Genomic DNA, 17,568 nt, shown 5'->3' on the forward strand with positions numbered 1-17,568 from the left:
TTCCTCTCTGAACCCTGGTTGTATTTTTAACTGAATCATCACAGTAGATACTGTATATTCTAATACCTTCTCAACACATTTGTGCATGTTATTTATTTAGTGAATTAGTTTTACAGGTGTTATTAACCTACCTGTCTCTTTCTAAAAAAAAAAAAAAAACATTTTTTTTTTCCCGATGTTCGTTGACAGTATGCATTTCGTTTTATGATTAAATTATTCTTAGTCCTAATATCTTTCTGACTAGTTATCTTTACTAAAATTATAGTATTCATAATTTTATTGTTAAATATTTTCTATCACATTGTTTTTTCATAGCAATAAACAAATTCCCTTTATATCAGAGGAAATGTTCTAATAATCCAATAGTTTTGTCAACTATCCAAACTTTTATAATTCTTTTCAATTTTTTAAATGGTTAATCTCTGTAACTTTATTCAGATAGTTTTTACCTCACTTTGCATTAAGCAATTGGTAATTTTATATTTGCTAAATAATAGCTGCAAAATTAAAAAAATTAATTTCATTCATTTCATCTTGCATGCAACTTTTATCAGTTGGCTACAGCTTTTTAGCATTTCTATCCTTCTGGTGCATATCTTAATACTTGAATTAAATTATTTCAGTTAATCAATATTCAAACTTTATTTCCCTAAAATATACTACAACTGTTTCGTGGTCAGAACAAAAGCAGTCACTATCTCTTCTGAATTTAAAATGACAAATGCTTTTGTTATGTTTGCAAATTTTCAAATTTCATTCTGGTGATCCATTCTTTCTTTCTCTATCTCTCTTTGTTTCTTCTGGCTGCTTCAGTGGATCATCCTTATATCAATTTGGCACAGATTTTACAACAAATTCCTTTCCTGGTGCGACCAAGCACTGAGAATGCACTCATGCAACTCCAGTGACTGTCAGTCTAAAAATCCATTAACCACGTAACCCACTTAATTAATTATTTAAATATATTTTTCCTTGTTATCTATAACCTCCATATTTGATTCACTCTGTCATATATTGTTATTATACTCTCATATATATATACACCTACTCTTCCTTTATACTTCATTTATATCTTTAACCTTTATAGTTCAGTTATATCTTTTAATACCTTTTAATATTGTAATCCTATTTCTCAATATGTCTGTCCTCATTTAGGAATATGTATCTTGTTATCTGTCAAACTTCAATCATATTTTCACTTAGGTCACAAACTTGTTCATAAGTCTTTTGTTTATTATTACGTTCTGTTTCTCCTAGTACTGCCCCTCTCTCATTCAAGCTTTATTATTGCCACAGATATTACTGTGTTTTCTTTAGAATTGTCTGGTTGGGTAAAAAGGTTAAGTCCTCACAACTTTTCTACATTTTAACTAAATCAGGAATCAGTCCAATTTATTTACCTTTTAATTTGGCATAATCTATTTTTTTCCCATTAAAAATAGTTTTACACTTTTGCTGGGATGTCTGGTAAAATTCTCATTCCTCATTTTACAGAGTGACCTTGACACTCCCGTGAGCTCTGCGTTCTGGGCTGTGCCTGGAAATGACTCTCTTATCTCGGCTTGTTTCTCCTGCTTCAAAATTAAATCTTCAGTGCACATATTTTTTTACCAACAATTATACTTTTTAAACAAATCTCTTTTTTTTTTTCTTTTCCTTTTTCTAACTTTTTGTCACTGACAGCTGTTACAACATAAGATATCTATTTTCCTTTTATTACCATTTATTAATTTTAATTTTTGTATTTGAGGCACTTTTTAAATCTTCGTCATATGAGCTTCTGACTTTGGTCCCAACTTTTCAGCTTGGAATATCTTTTACAAAGAACTGCTAACATTTTATTAACAAAAACAATCAAGCACAATGGATTTTCTCTATTGCCAGTTTCTTTTCAAACAGGTATGTCTTTTTTCTATTATTGATATCCTATTGTACTAATATTCAAATCTATTGTCTAATGTTTTATTGTTTAATGTATACATTAGAAAATCTCCTTTAATCGCACTAACACTTCTTTTGCTTAATTCTGTCTAGTTTAATCATCCTCAAGTGTGAATAGGCTTTGCCATTCGACTATCCTAATTTTAATGTAACCCATTAAACTATATAATTTATATATATTTTGTAATATTTTACAAACTGTGTATTTGTCAAAATGCTAAAAACTCAACCACATCAATCATTTATATATATATATATATATATTTATTTATTTATTTTTATTTTTTTTAATTTTAAAGCATTAATCATGATTTTTATATGTATCCTCAAACTTTACTTCCTAAGCAATTTGAGTACAACCTCTACAGCTTTTAAACATTTTATTCTTTATAAAAGACTTCAAAATCATTTGATTAAATACACATTTCAACTACCATCCATCCAGAGTGTTTCCTTGGCTAACTTTAGAGGCTGGAAGGATGGACATTTAATTCATTTTAATACCTTCTACCATTAAAAAACCCAGCTCATAAATTAAAATTACTTTTAAATCTAATAATATTAATATAATTATTATTATTTAAGTAAAATCATTTTCTTTTTCCTAAAAGTCTTAGGTATAGACCTAACATTGTAATCTAAATTTATTTAAGATCACTTTTCCATCTCTTATTCTGTTTTTCTATCATGGCTTTTTCCTTCAGCTTAAAGCATTAAACTTGACTTAGTCACTATACCCTAAATGACTCTCTTTGAATTTAGCTATTAGTATCAGGTTTCCTAACCTCTTTAATAATTCTACAATATAATTTTGACTTTAAAAATACAGTTTCTGTATAAATAAAATCATAGTACTTCACATGTATAGGTGGATCTTATGGTTTTAATTATGCTTTGCCAATTATAACTTTTTTCTTTTTCTTCTTTACTTGTTTTAATCACTAAATCTCTTACAATTTCTTACTGCTAATAAATTGTATAACCTGTAATATCAGTAATTCAATATTTTATTTTAGCAAAATAAAAATCATATTCTTTCTTACCTGCTAGCAAAGTTTTCCTGTAGAAAACCTGTGGTATTTGAGTCTCAATCTCTCCTTTTTCTAAACTTTTCTAGGCTTTTCTAGTCAATCATTCTGAAGTTGCTTCAGTTTTCTACTCTCAATCTTATTATTATTTTTTTTTCTAAACTTAATCAGACTTCTAATCACTTTTTAAGTTTTAAGTTACTCTATCATATTAGCATTTTTCCCCAGCTGTATAGTCATTATTTCCTTTTTAATAAGGACTAAAGTAACCTTAGATTTGCAATATGTTAGGCTATACAGCATGTTTTTTTTTGTTTGTTTGTTTTTTTTAGCCTTTTCCCCATCACTATATACATTGTCCAACAAATCTACTAACTTTATTTATTTTTAGTGTAGTCTCCTGTTGATTTGGTTTTTAAATCCTTTTCTTAACTTTTACTAACTCTCTCTAAATTGTATTATCATGTTACAAACTGAGATCGTGCTAAGCTTCAGTTTTTCTTTCAATTTATTGCCCTTTATTTTTCTGGTATTTTTCAACAGCCAGTTTATGTCTATACAAATGTAATTTGAAAATTTAGTTATTACTACACACAGTTATATTATCTGAAAATAACTTTTTCTTTTATCCATTAATATCTTTCAATAATAACCTGTTTAATTTATTATTTTAATTTCATTACTTTAATTAAACTTCAGTTGATACAGGTCTGTCTTGCAGGGGCATTTTTCTCCTGTCCGCATAAGCACTATATGATTATAATGTCCTTTACTAATTTACTGACAATTAAAATATTACTAACCACAGTTATATTTACAATTTTAATTCCAATATTCTTTGTTGTACACTATTCTGGTCGTCATTGAACTCCAAGGGTTAAAATCCAGACTGGAATCACCAAAATCCCACTGTTACTCTGGTCTTTTTCCAACTCTTTATCTGGACTCTGAAAATTCTCTCACTCTCTTGGCTTTTGATATCCTTGCTGGCATCTTACTTTCTCTAACTCTTTTGAGAATCCATTTTTCTTTTTTTTTTTTTTTCTTTTTTTATGACAATATTACTAGTTCTAAAACTTTAGTTACTTTTCCACTTATTGTTCCTAGTGCATTAAAATCTGTTTCCCATTTTAGACCCTCGGTTTGAGCAATACGGTTAAGGGTGAACACCGAGCTGACTTTATCTGTCCGTAAGTCAAATTTCTGTTAGGCACAACTTTCTTTGCCCTTTTCTTTTTTTTTTCTTAAGTATCCTACATTATTTCTCACTATATCAGAATATTTGTATTCCATCTTTTTAAATGATGTATTCCATATTTAAAGTGTTACTTTTACGTCAACTGTTACAGTAGTCTAACTTTTTTTAATATAATATATCAGATTCTCTGCTTTCATTATCACCGGTATCAGAGTCAAACTTAAGCTCTGAATACAAGCTCTAACTCCTCTGGCTTTGTCTCACCTTGACTCATAAATCTCTCCCTATTGCAGCCTTCTCATACTGAAGTACGGATAGCTGAGAGGGTCCTGGCACATCATCTTTTCTCATCCTAGATTATTATTATTTTTATTTATTTATTTATTTATTTATTTATTTTTTAGTTCCTTTTGCGTTGGTATTTAACAAGTTTATTGTTGGCAATATATCTTCCATTATCCTCATTGTCTGGAATTTTTAATTATATTCTTTCAATACTACAGTATTGTTACTCCTTTTAAACTTTCTTTAACTTTCTATTAAAAGAAAAATTACCTGACTTATTTTGTAGTCGGTGCCTCCCTTCAGTTATCACAACTATTGTTTTCCAGTCTTTAAGCATGAATTATGAGCTCTTCTCGCTCCTCAGACAGTGCAGTGTGAGAGACAATCTTACACACAGCGCTGTTACATTTTTGAGTCTGAGCTTCTGCTCACAGACTCTTTAACCTGTACACCTATTTTACTCTAAAATCATCCCGACTGTTCCGGGAACAATTATCATATTTTCAATTCATGTTTTCTTAAATTACCATGTCACTTAAGATTATTTTCCCAACACATATTGTTACAGATTACCCCCCAGATTCTAGGCGTCGGGGGTACTGACGTATCAGTATCCAAAGAGGCAATCAGCTCATCAGTCTTTTATACTCGTGTTGTTTATCACAGACGTTACGTTATCTTCTTGATTGACGTACGTTGCAACTTTCCCAAAGTTTCCAGACGCTTCTCAAGGCCTCGCTGGTGCAAGCTGTCTGGCTTTTGTGTCCTTGGACTCCAGTAAACTCAGCCAAGATGGCTGATGTCCTTATAAGGTTCTAGGAGTAGAACCACAGTTCTCTATGTCCTTGAGCACACTCACATAGAACCACACACACTTCTGTGTGCTGCAGTCCAGCTCTGCTCCTCATAAACAGGCACACACACATAGCAATAACTGTACATCTCTGGCCATACAGTACAATACATTTCTTAGAAACAAACAAATATAAATAACAATAATATTATAAGCAATGCCTAATATTTAATACATTGGCCAAATGTGTAGCAACAGACATCCAAAACCTTAACAAGGAGGCAGGGTAATTGCATTTTCTTGATATAATACAACACTCTTGAACAACAGACAGCGTCGAAAGCGTCTAAAGACAAAAAGGACTGGACTGCTGCTGAGTGGTCCAAATTTATGTTTTCTGATGAAAGTAAATTTTGCATTTCCTTTGGAAATCAGGGTCCCGGAGTCTGGAGGAAGAGAGGAGAGGCGCACAATCCACGTTGCTTGAGGTCCAGTGTAAAGTTTCCACAGTCAGTGATGGTTTGGGGTGCCATGTCATCTGCTGGTGTTGGTCCACTGTGTTTTCTGAGGTCCAAGGTCAACGCAGCCGTATACCAGGAAGTTTTAGAGCACTTCATGCTTCCTGCTGCTGACCAACTTTATGGAGATGCAGATTTCATTTTCCAACAGGACTTGGCACCTGCTCACAGTGCCAAAGCTACCAGTACCTGGTTTAAGGACCATGGTATCCCTGTTCTTAATTGGCCAGCAAACTCGCCTGACCTTAACCCCATAGAAAATCTATGGGGTATTGTGAAGAGGAAGATGCGATATGCCAGACCCAACAATGCAGAAGAGCTGAAGGCCACTATCAGAGCAACATGGGCTCTCATAACACCTGAGCAGTGCCACAGACTGATCGACTCCATGCCACGCCACATTGCTGCAGTAATTCAGGCAAAAGGAGCCACAACTAAGTTTTGAGTGCTGTACATGCTCATACTTTTCATGTTCATACTTTTCAGTTGGCCAAGATTTCTAAAAATCCTTTCTTTGTATTAGTCTTAAGTAATTTTCTAATTTTCTGAGATACTGAATTTGGGATTTTCCTTAGTTGTCAGTTATAATCATCAAAATTAAAAAAAATAAACATTTGAAATATATCAGTCTGTGTGTAATGAATGAATATAATATACAAGTTTCACTTTTTGAATGGAATTAGTGAAATAAATAAACTTTTTGATGATATTCTAATTATATGACCAGCACCTGTAATAGCATAACTATAATAGATTGATAATTTCAAATGGTATAATATAATAGTATTGGTATAATAATAATAATAATAATAATAATAATAATAATAATAATAATAATAATAGCAAATACAATGTAACCAATTGAAGATTAATATAGACAATAATAAAAATAATAAATTAAATAGTGATTAGTACAATAATAATATAGTATTGGTATAATAATAATAATAATAATAATGATAAAAAGCTATAGTTCCCATCAATCATCTAAAATCGCTGATCCTTTGTAGGGTCACAGGGAGTTAGAGCTAAAAGCCTTTGAATCGAACTGCTTTGCAGAGCTTTTTTCTTGAGTTGCCACTTCATTGTGTAAGAGTGTTCAGTTTGGCAATGTGGTGCGTCCTCAGTTTGAAAGACAGACACAGCAAATGACAAGAGAGAAAAATGATGGTTGTCAATTCCAAACTGTGTTTCCTGAATGTGCTCCTTGAGAAAAAACACATCCTCCGAACCAATCTCAGCTCAGAAAAACTGATTGATCAAAGACACTCTGACGGCTTTCCCGGAGGATGACTGGCGAATGAACCGCTCCGTTGATCTGACCATATTTTTATCATTTCTAAATTTTTGAAATCCCTACCTGATGCCCGAATTGAATTGAAGAGGAGCTCCAAGTGATCCTGGCTAAATCGGTAAGTGCAGATGTACCACTGAAATCGTAGCTGTTCAGGAATCATCAACATTAGGGTGTCAATATTGATGATGAACCCTATGACAGTCAGGTACCTTCATAAGAAAATGTTTTGTCAATATGATCATGCCAAAATCAAGATACTCTTAAGAGAGTACAATGTAATTTTGTTCACTGAAAGTTGTAAATGGTCTTGATGTGACAACACATTGACATGCTATTGCGGTGACCAATAGATAGCTCTAATAATATAACATTTGCTTCTTGTAGAGAAGATTAGTTAGAGAGACTGAGAGCAAATGATACAAAGTTATTTGTAAAAGCCAAAAACTTTGGGGCTTTTAAGAAAACATTCAGGGATGATTCCCAAGAAGCCACCCCATTACAATGTCTCTGGTTGATAATTGTTTTTTCCTAGTACATAAAATATGGTGCATATCGCAGAATTACTGCATGCTCCTTAAGAGTATAAAGTAGTGACAGGGTGAGGAACTTTTAAGCAAATGATTTACCTCTAGGACATTTATCCAACTAGGAACAATTTTAGACCAGAACTGGGAAGGCTTGAAAATATGAACATAGCGCCATACATACCATTTTGCCACCTGTAAGAACTGAAAAAACAAAGAGTGTCAGTGTATAGATCAGAACAAGGAATCAAGAGCATCATATGAACTTATGATAGCATGAACTTGTGAACTCTTCACATGAACAGAAGCTTGACAATTTTAAATAAACTCTTTGATTTGTTAAAGGGGTGTGCCATCTTTCTTCCATCTTTCACCAAACTAATCAAATATTTCCTGGCTCTCAACAAGAACTCTATCACTCCAATTCAAAGAACCAAGGGGACTTTTGAACCCTTTGGCACGTGGATTGCGGCTGTTTATTATGTCAAAGAGCCTGTCAATCATCTAAAAGCAAATGTTTGCATCAAGAGGAAACATTTGATTCATCCCCATTTTGGCATAATATTACCTCAATGAATTCAGCCGTTGCTTCACAGTGTTTAAACTGTGAATAGCCAAGGTCTCTCAATGTGCGTAGAGCTACAGCGACTGAGCGTCTGTGCAGCCAGACACCTTCATCTTCTGGGAATCAAAATGCACGTGGTTGTCTGTTACCTACATGCAGTCAATCTTTGACTTGAACATCATCTAATGAACAATGAATGTCCAGTTGATCTGGCCAGTGCTGCTGGTTATTGGACTGTAAGCCTGCAACATATTCCAAGCCAGCTTCAACATGTGGCAAGCATTCATAATCACAAACACCTTCTCACCAGTCACTGGATGTGCGAAAAAGGTTCTTAATGGCTCAAGAGGGTTTGCCTTTAACTGAGTTGGGTGCACATGCTAATATTGGAGGCATGTCCATCCATTGTGACACACACCACTCTAATTCCACACTCATGCAGTTCCTCCAAGGCATGCACAATTACAGTAAGACCTTCTATGTATCTGATGACAGAGAGTTGGTCAGGTAGGCCAACCACCATAAAAAAAGCCTCGGTGGCAACATCAGTTACATTCATACCATCCACCATATCCACAAATCCAGACATTTTCTGTGTATGAGGATTGTAATGAACATGTTATTTGATAGCCATGGCATCCAACATGGGAATTACACATCCATATTTAGCTGGGTCTTCCTCTTGTCGTCTTTTCAACAACATCAACATTATCATGTTGAGGCCAGGTTTGGAATCTACACAACTCATCCACCTTTGTAAAATGAAAAGTAGTTAATGAAATTAAACCATTTTGTGCAATCAAATTAAATGAAGAATACCTCTGTAATATATGTGGATGTGGGAGGTTGAGATGGAGAGACTTTCTCAAATAGTTATAGACTTTTGGGCCATGTAAGTGAAGAGTGAGGGCAAACTCCCTCTGTTCTTTTGTGTACTCATGGCCTTTTTTTGACAAGAGGTCTATCGGAAGATCTGAAATTCAGTTATAACAGACTAACTAGTAAGTGTTTTTGCAATAATAATGGAAATAATAATAATAATGGGAAAGTGTACACATAAGATATGCATAAAGTTTTGCATATGGAGATGCATATGGATATGCATAAATTGTTTTTGTTGTTTTTTATTTTTACCAGAAATTGAGCCTCTCTTTCAAGTCCTCATTTATGAGGTTCTTCCCCTTCAGATCCTCAAGAAGATCATGCACAGTTCTCTTTCCCCTCTGTTCTCTGTCCTTCAAATTCATCATCTCCCGCTCCAGACTCTCCACCCTAGCCAAAGCTTCACAGAGTCTGGTCTTTAAACCAGTGGGAGATGCAGGTAATGCATAGCTGTGGTCTTAGTAGAAAGGAGGATGAAAATGTTTTGAGTAATGTTTATATCACATGACACACAGTATCAGCTGGTTGATGAATAGCTAGTACAATGTTCTTCTTGCTGGCTTGCATTCTTAAACATGCTGGTGTTGAATATGACAAATTTTCATCAAGATTTCGTCAAAAAAAAAAAAGAGACAGAGAAGTTTGAAAATGACCTGTGCCATAATGCTCACAGCAGTTCTGGGTTTAACTAGAACAAATACTCACAGCATTAGGCAGAGGAGGATCAGATCTTGGAAATGCTGAGAACAGTCCACTGACAGGATCTTAGCTTTCCTTGAGGCTTGTGTAGCCCTGGTTGCAACGGGCTAAAAAGGTAATAAAAGCAAGCTATTAAATCCTTATAATCTAGAGATGATAAACCTACTCTTTGTAGATGAGTCGGGAAACAGAAGACCAATGGTTTAGCTCCATCCCTAATCCTGACAGTCTTACCTGTCCTGTCAAAATCCTCCGGCTTGTAGTGCTCACTGCATAGCAGAGAAAACTCACGTGCAGAAAAACCTTCCCTTCTTATAGCTACTTCTCACTGTCTCCTCAACTCTTTGTCTCTGGGAAACCTTCAATGTGTGAGAAAAGTTAGCCAGCCAACTAACTAACATCACAGTAAGATTCACAAAATGTCAGTTACCTAGCCGAAATGAGTACTTGTCATAAAAGTCGGTTTTAAGAAAAAAAAAATGTTGTTTGACCATAATAACCCTCTACAGCACAGCGTTGCCCTCAGGCAACGGAAAGTTTTCTTAAGCCCTATGTTTTGTACATTTTTCTTTAAATGATTGCAACCAATTAGAAAGGTTGAGAAAGTACCAAAGAACAGTTCAGTAAGGTGTGGGAGTCACTATCAAGCACCATTTAAAGGTGAGATGTCCTGTTCTGACACATGGTCACAGGAGCACATGGTGTGAGAAGAAGGAAAGATTATTTGCTTTAGTAATCTTATTTAAAATGACATGAATTGTACATAAAAATGTGTGTGTGTATGTGTGTGTGTGTGTGTGTGTGTGTGTATGAAGAGAAGCCTTTTGTCAGGTTTTATAAAGTTTTTTTTTTTTTTTTTGCATATTTTGCATGTTCAGAAATTCAGTTTTTCTTTTCGTTGCCTCAGGGCAACTTTGTGCGATAAGGGGTACTTTTCGAGGATGTTTTGGACAATACCTCACATTGGCCATAATGTATTATAAGAAGGGAAGATGCAGGGTTCCTGTGTGTACAGGAACACCCAAAGTGATGTGAAAAAATTGTAACATACACCACTATTTCACAGCAGAGAAGAACTGCTTTTTGAAGTTTCGTATGGAGTGAAATCTTATTACATGAAGTGCATTATATGGCATAGCAGACTACATGATACAGACCTATGCATGTATCAAATTCAGTATATCAATGTGTTTCAAGTGTTTGTCTGTTTTTACTTGATTTCTTGAAATTTTTTTTAAAAGTTTTTGATTTTGATTACTTTTTACATCTGACCATAGAACATTTGAAAAGTAACTGACACTACTGGAACTTCAAACGGGATGGGTTCTATGGTCAGATGAAACAAAAAATTAGCTTTTTTAGCAGCAAACACTTGAGATGGGTTTGGTGCACACAGGGGTAAAAAGTACCCCATGTGTACAATTAAATATACTGCTGTATCTTTAATGTTGTGGGCTTATTTTTCTGCTGGAGGTCCTGGACATCTTGATCAGATACATGGTATCATGGATTCTACCAACAGATAAAAAAATCAAACCTGACTGTCCCTGTTAGAAGTCATATAATGGGCTGTGGTTGGATCTTCCATCAGGACAATGATCCAAAACAAACATCAAAATCAACACACAAATGGGTCACTGAACACAAAACCAAGCTTCTGCCATGGCCGTCCCAGTCCCCTGACCTGAACCCTAAAGAAAATGAGTGGAGTGAACTGAAGAGAAGCACCAACATGGAGCTGGGAATCTGAGGATCTGGAGAGATTCTGCATGAAGGAATGGTCTCTGATCTCTTGTCAGGTGTTCTCCAAACTCATCAGGCATTATAGGTGAAGACTCAGAGCTGTTATCTTGGGGGAAAAGGAGGTTGCAAAAAGTATTGAATAAAAGGGTACGATTAATTGTGAGCAGTGTGTATTAGAGAAAAACATTCATATATATATATATATATATATATATGAGGTTATAATCATTCCTTAATTTCACTCTTATTTTTCCTTCTTAATTAAAAATAAATATTATTATAGACTTATCCATTTCTGATAATTCCAGGTTGCTATGGTTGTGCAGGTTGTTTACACATTTAACTCGTGGCCATGAGAAATAGATGTTGTTCCCTCAATATAATGAAGTTGTGAAAATTAGCCATCCACATCCAAAATAGTCATTCGAAAGGTATCTCTGTTGCAAACCAATCAATATTAATAAGCCATTGGCTGACAACACAACTTCTTTAGCCTTAAATCTCTTTTCATCTGCTTATAGTTCTTAATACTCACAAATTTGTGACATTCCAGTCAAATCAGAAGTTAAATAGGCCTATTATTATTTGTAAAGATCAGGAAAAAAGATTACAACTTAACTTTGAACCTCTTGTTGTTACATTCACGCCTTCCCGGACTCCAGTTCCCAGCATCCTTCTGTTCTTCACACCTGCCTGCACTTCCCTCATCAGTCTTCCTGCCATCTCCCCGGATTCCCATCACCTGTTTGTTCTCATCAACGCTCCCTTTAAGTTGGACTCACTCCCTGCACTCCTTGTCTGTTATATTGTTTGTCTACTGTGAGTAACGCTGTTGTTCTGCTCCCATAAGTAAAGCCTATATTGTGGATTTCTGTATTCGCCTCATCTCTTAAGCTGCACACATAACACTTCTGCTGTCCAATGTAAATTGAACCCTGATACATTGTGATTTATTAGCAGGTAGGATAGAATGAATAAGCAGATTGGTAATATTCAGGCTATTCCACAGTGGCTCTGGGCTGGATTTCCTGAAATCTTAGCGCACTACAAAGACTCTAAAGGTAGGTTATAGCTTAACTGAAGATATGTTTCCCGAACTATACCATAAGAGGTTGCTTAAAGGGTTAGTTCACCCAAAAATGAAAATAATGTCATTCATTACTCACCCTCATGCCGTTCCACACCCGTAAGACCTTTGTTAATCTTCGGAATACAAATTAAGATATTTTTGTTGAAATCCGATGGCTCCGTGAGGCCTGCATAGCCAGCAATGACATTTCCTCTCTCAAGATCCATTAATGTACTAAAAACATATTTAAATCAGTTCATGTGAGTACAGTGATTCAATATTAATATTATAAAGCAACGAGAATATTTTTGGTGCGCCAATAAACCAAAATAACGACTTATTTAGTGATGGCCGATTTCAAAACACTGCTTCAGGAAGCTTCTTCTGATTCGGATCGCGTGTCAAACCGGCAAACTGCTGAAATCACGTGACTTTGGCGCTCCGAACCGCTGATTCGACACGCTGATTCATTTGGGGTGAACTAACCCTTTAAGCCAGTGGTTCCCAAACCTTTCCTGGAGGACCCCCAGCCCTGCACATTTTGTATGTCTCCCTATTTCTGACACACCCATTTCAGGCCTTGCAGTCTCTACTAATGAGCACATGAGTTGAATCAGGTGTAATATATGAGGGAGACATACAAAATGTGCAGGGCTGGGGGTCCTCCAGGACAGGTTTGGGAACCACTGCTTTAAGCAACCTCCTAAGGGATAGTTCGGGGAACACGCCTAGAAATGGTATATCTTCAGTTAAGGTCTACCTTTAGAGTCTTTGTAGCGTGTTAAGAGACAACGTTATCAGGAAATCCAGCCCAGGTTTTTAAAAAATTTATAAAATTAATTTGTTCTGCTGAACACAAGACATTTGAAAGAATGTCAGTAACCAAACAGATCTCATCCCCCATTGACTGCCATAGTAGGAAACATGAGTATTATGGCAGTCAATGGGGGATGAGATGTTTAGTTTGGTAACGGACATTCTTTCGAATGTCTTGTGTTCAGCAGAACAAAGGAATTTTATGAGGGCTGAGAGTAAATGAGAGAACTTTCCAAAAATATCTTAATTTGTGTTCTTAGGACAAACGAAGGTCTTACGGGTTTGGGACAGCATGAGGGTGAGTAATTAATGACAGAAATTTCATTTTTGGGTGAACAGTGTTGGGGTAGTTACTCAAAAAATGTAATTAGTTACCAGTTACTAGTTACTTCTGTAAATTGTAATGAGATTACTTTACTAGTTACTGCATTTGAAAAGTAACTTCACTACTTATTACTTTACTTTACTTTTTCTTAATTTACCGTGTAGATACATGGACAAACATCATAGCCCTATCATCACTTAACCTTTCTGCATAGAGTTTATTGTATAAATATTGAACCATATGAAAGAACAATAACCCAGTCTGCACAAAGAAATATGCCTCACCGTAAAATCCAGAAACAACAGGATAAAGAAGGCTATTGTGGGGTCATTTTAAAATGGTGTCAACACACAAGTTTCAAAACACAGGCTTTGAATCGCTAATTCAAAAGTGAAAGTATAATGCTCACGGCCGCACGGGCATTCATAACGGCACCGCGCAAGTGGACACGCACACGGTTATGAACGCCAGTGAATGCATTTTAATGATGGGTTCATTAATGATGAGTTTATTATTATTCTTAATAAAAAACCCAACACAGACATCCCAACCTGCAAAAAGTCATTTCAGGGAGGTATCCCAAAGCCACCCCACCCCCCCAAATGTAGAATAAGCTATAGGCAATTATTCATTAATTATGTTTAAATATGTAGATTACTTTTACTATTTATATAAGCTTATACTACTTATGTAAACTGCTTTTATTTATTTTCGATTTCCAATTTTAAACAGGTCTAAGGAGTTTGTTGTTTTCATGTAGCCTTGGCAACTAGCCTGAATAATATGGACATGAAATAAAACTTGTCAATTCACCTCAATATTCCTTTTACAATCATTTAACCCACCATGGGCAATGCTGAAGTCGCTGTCAAATACTGTCATTATGTTTGACGCTTATAAGACAGGGGTACACTTTTGTGTAATCTGCCGTAAAATGTGTCTTGCACTTTTTTTTGTGTGTGTGGCACTCTCCTTCTGCCATGGTGCTCCTGTTTCTAGATACTATCTAGTAGATAGACATAACGATTAATTTGGTTCGGGAGAAGAGATAAAAGCCCGCCCACACTGACAATTGATTGGTTGATTTGCCGAAACAGGCCAATCAGGATGCTGCCTTACATGCGCTTCGCACACACGCACACTACCACACACACGCAAGGTCTCTCGCTCCCTCTCCGTCTCTGTCGTGTGCGCGCTACACGGTTTGAAACACACCCTGTATCCCAATGTGCATACTATCCACCCTATCCACCCTAAATAGTATTGAATATTACTAGTGTCACATACTATTTAGGATGGATAGTATGCACATTGAGACGCAGGCACAGTCGCTGTCTCGCATGCGCGCTCTTGCTCGCTCGCTCTAGATTCCGGGAGATTTTAACTAATTTGCGGGCATCAGGGAGCCGCAATCAAAATGCGGGAGACTCCCGGAACTTCCGGGAGACTTGGGATGTCTGCCAACAACAAAACAATTCAGACAAACTCGCTTAAATAGGCGCTCAGTCAAAGGTGAGGCGAAATGGGCAAAGTGAAGTGCGACTCTCGAGCCCACTTTGAATTGAGCAGATGCGTTCAGTTCTGTAACTTGGTCACATGCAAAATAAAGAAATAAAATATTAAGTTTTGTTGCCAAATTTAGTTTTTTTTTTTTTATTTGATTATTATTTAGTCTATTTGTTTGATTTGTAATGATTTAAGTATAATTTAATTAATTGCTTGTCATCAACTTGCAATTCCCTCGCAAACCCCCGTTTGGGAAACCCTGTTTTTTTTAGAACATTATTTTACATTCATTCCTTGGCGACGCGTCATGCAGCAAGCTACAGGTATCGCGTTTATTTTGTTTTTCCTTTTTTACTTAAAATATTCACAAACTTGTTAACTATATCATGAATTATATGATATTTTCCGATTGTCATATATGTGGAAGTGAATGTGTTTTGTTTAATCACCTTTATAATGATCATGTTAGTTGATAAAACAGAGGATCTGTCGGATTTACATTACATAAATTCATCAATTTTTCCCGAAATAAACGTAAGTGGCTGGTGAACTGGGATAAGAGAGTAAACTTTAAAGGATTATCGCAGCTTCCATGTATGGAATCTGCATTTAACAAACTATAAATGTCTTTTTTATATATAGCCTAGTCCTCATTCAAACGTTTGAAACCTCAAATAAACATGGTTGAAAACTTAGATGTGAAATATGAAAAGCACAGAGCGCGTCAATCTCTGGCTCAGCGCCAGCAGCGGGAAAGCAGGTTTGAATTTAGCGTATTGAACGTTCTCATCACACCGGTGTTATCGTACACGTTAAAAAATTTAAAATCGATCGGGTGAAAGGGGACAAATTGAAACTGAGGGGGCACAAATCAGATCTGAGGGGGCAATATGCCCCCTTTTGCCCCCTCGTGGCGCCGGGCCTGCCGAAACCCCCTGTCTCACTCCATTTCCCGCTCCAGCAGATTTCTATGGCAACGGCACACATACAGGCACACGCATGCACGCACCACTTAAACAGACAGAACTTTACACACAGGCAAACACAGCTTGGGTAACGCAGGAAAGCGCGTTCCTATAGTCTAGTAAAGTAGTGTAGTTACCAATATTATTAGTGTAATGCGTTTCTTTACTTCGTTACCCAGAAAAGTAATATCGTTACTGTAATCCTTTACTTTGTAACTCGTTACCCCCAACACTGTGGGTGAACTAACCCTTTTACCATATTTACATATTATGGTAAGAGCTACTCAAAATATAACTACAAGTGGATCTATCTACACCACACAACAAACTTTAGTGGTTGGCTCACCAGTATCCATATAATTAGTGGTGACCATAAGCTGTGTTATTTAGAGGAATAACCATTTCTTTACTGTTGGGGATTCAGAGACGTCAAAAAAAGACAAAACATTTTGAAGGACATCCACTTTGAGTTGTCCCCTTGAACCACCAAGTGAATTAATTTGTGTACATTTTGATTAGGCCTACCCATTCCCAAGATACTGTCTAACACTAACGTTACTGTAGTATGAAGCAGAGTAGGACTGAGTGTTGTGGGAGCTGAATGAGGCAGCTGGAGCAATTGCGCAACACACATTATCTACTACCATGCCAGTCTCTCCGAGAGTTGTCTCTCTAGATGGTGCAGGTTGATAGGTCCTTAACTCAGTTAGGTAGAGATCACATCGTTATCTACATAGCGCAGCGTAGTCTACAGCACACCTCCAGAAACCCTCCACCTGCCCCAGCTTCACCTGTATAGATCTGCTATGGGCAGTTATGTCATGTATGTTATATGTGCAGCAGCAGCATGTCTTACGATGCTCACAGTAATGTCTGTGAATGTATTAGCAGTAGCAAGTCTCTGTACTTGCTCTGCAGCAGAAGCAGCATAGCAGATATGATGTTTTATTAACAAAGATCAGGAGGAGCATATTCAAATGATCTATCCAATCAACACGTCATCTCAACCAGATGTCAACAGTCAGTAATCAACATTATCTACCCAATCAGCATGAGTGCAGGCCTATAAACACAGTCAACTCACCCATGATTCCTTGACAGTTTTCAGCATCCCTCCACCACCCCATCTCCTCACACTCACCTGGGCCAAATACCTAGCTCGGAGCCCTCTCTCCGGACAGCACAGCAAATATGCATACCATTTATTCTGTCTGACTTATTTATAAGTGTGAACTATTCCTATGTATAACTATGTTTTTCTTTAGCATGTGAATCATCAACATTTTCAGCATGACTATGCACAGACCTGTAGATGCCATGCTCTGATTTTGCATAGTGATTCTGTTGTATTGAATTCAATACAGCATATTTACCTGCTTGCTCTGACTTGATTGCTTACTATTAGTCATCATTA

At 36.1% G+C, this 17,568-nt stretch overlaps 1 long non-coding RNA gene and 1 pseudogene across 1 annotated transcript; one reads left to right on the plus strand and one right to left on the minus strand.

The window, feature by feature from the left end:
- Positions 1-618: 618 nt before the first annotated feature.
- Positions 619-5,739, plus strand: LOC125253684. The gene is made up of 3 exons (XR_007181524.1): positions 619-1,899; positions 4,104-4,159; positions 5,681-5,739. It is a non-coding gene; the product is annotated as an uncharacterized LOC125253684 (long non-coding RNA).
- A 3,256-nt stretch (positions 5,740-8,995) lies between these two features.
- Positions 8,996-12,212, minus strand: LOC125254760 (annotated as a pseudogene).
- Positions 12,213-17,568: the final 5,356 nt, after the last annotated feature.

The sequence above is a fragment of the Megalobrama amblycephala genome, linkage group LG19 (genome assembly GCF_018812025.1).
Source record: "Megalobrama amblycephala isolate DHTTF-2021 linkage group LG19, ASM1881202v1, whole genome shotgun sequence".
NCBI classification, from domain to species: domain Eukaryota; kingdom Metazoa; phylum Chordata; class Actinopteri; order Cypriniformes; family Xenocyprididae; genus Megalobrama; species Megalobrama amblycephala.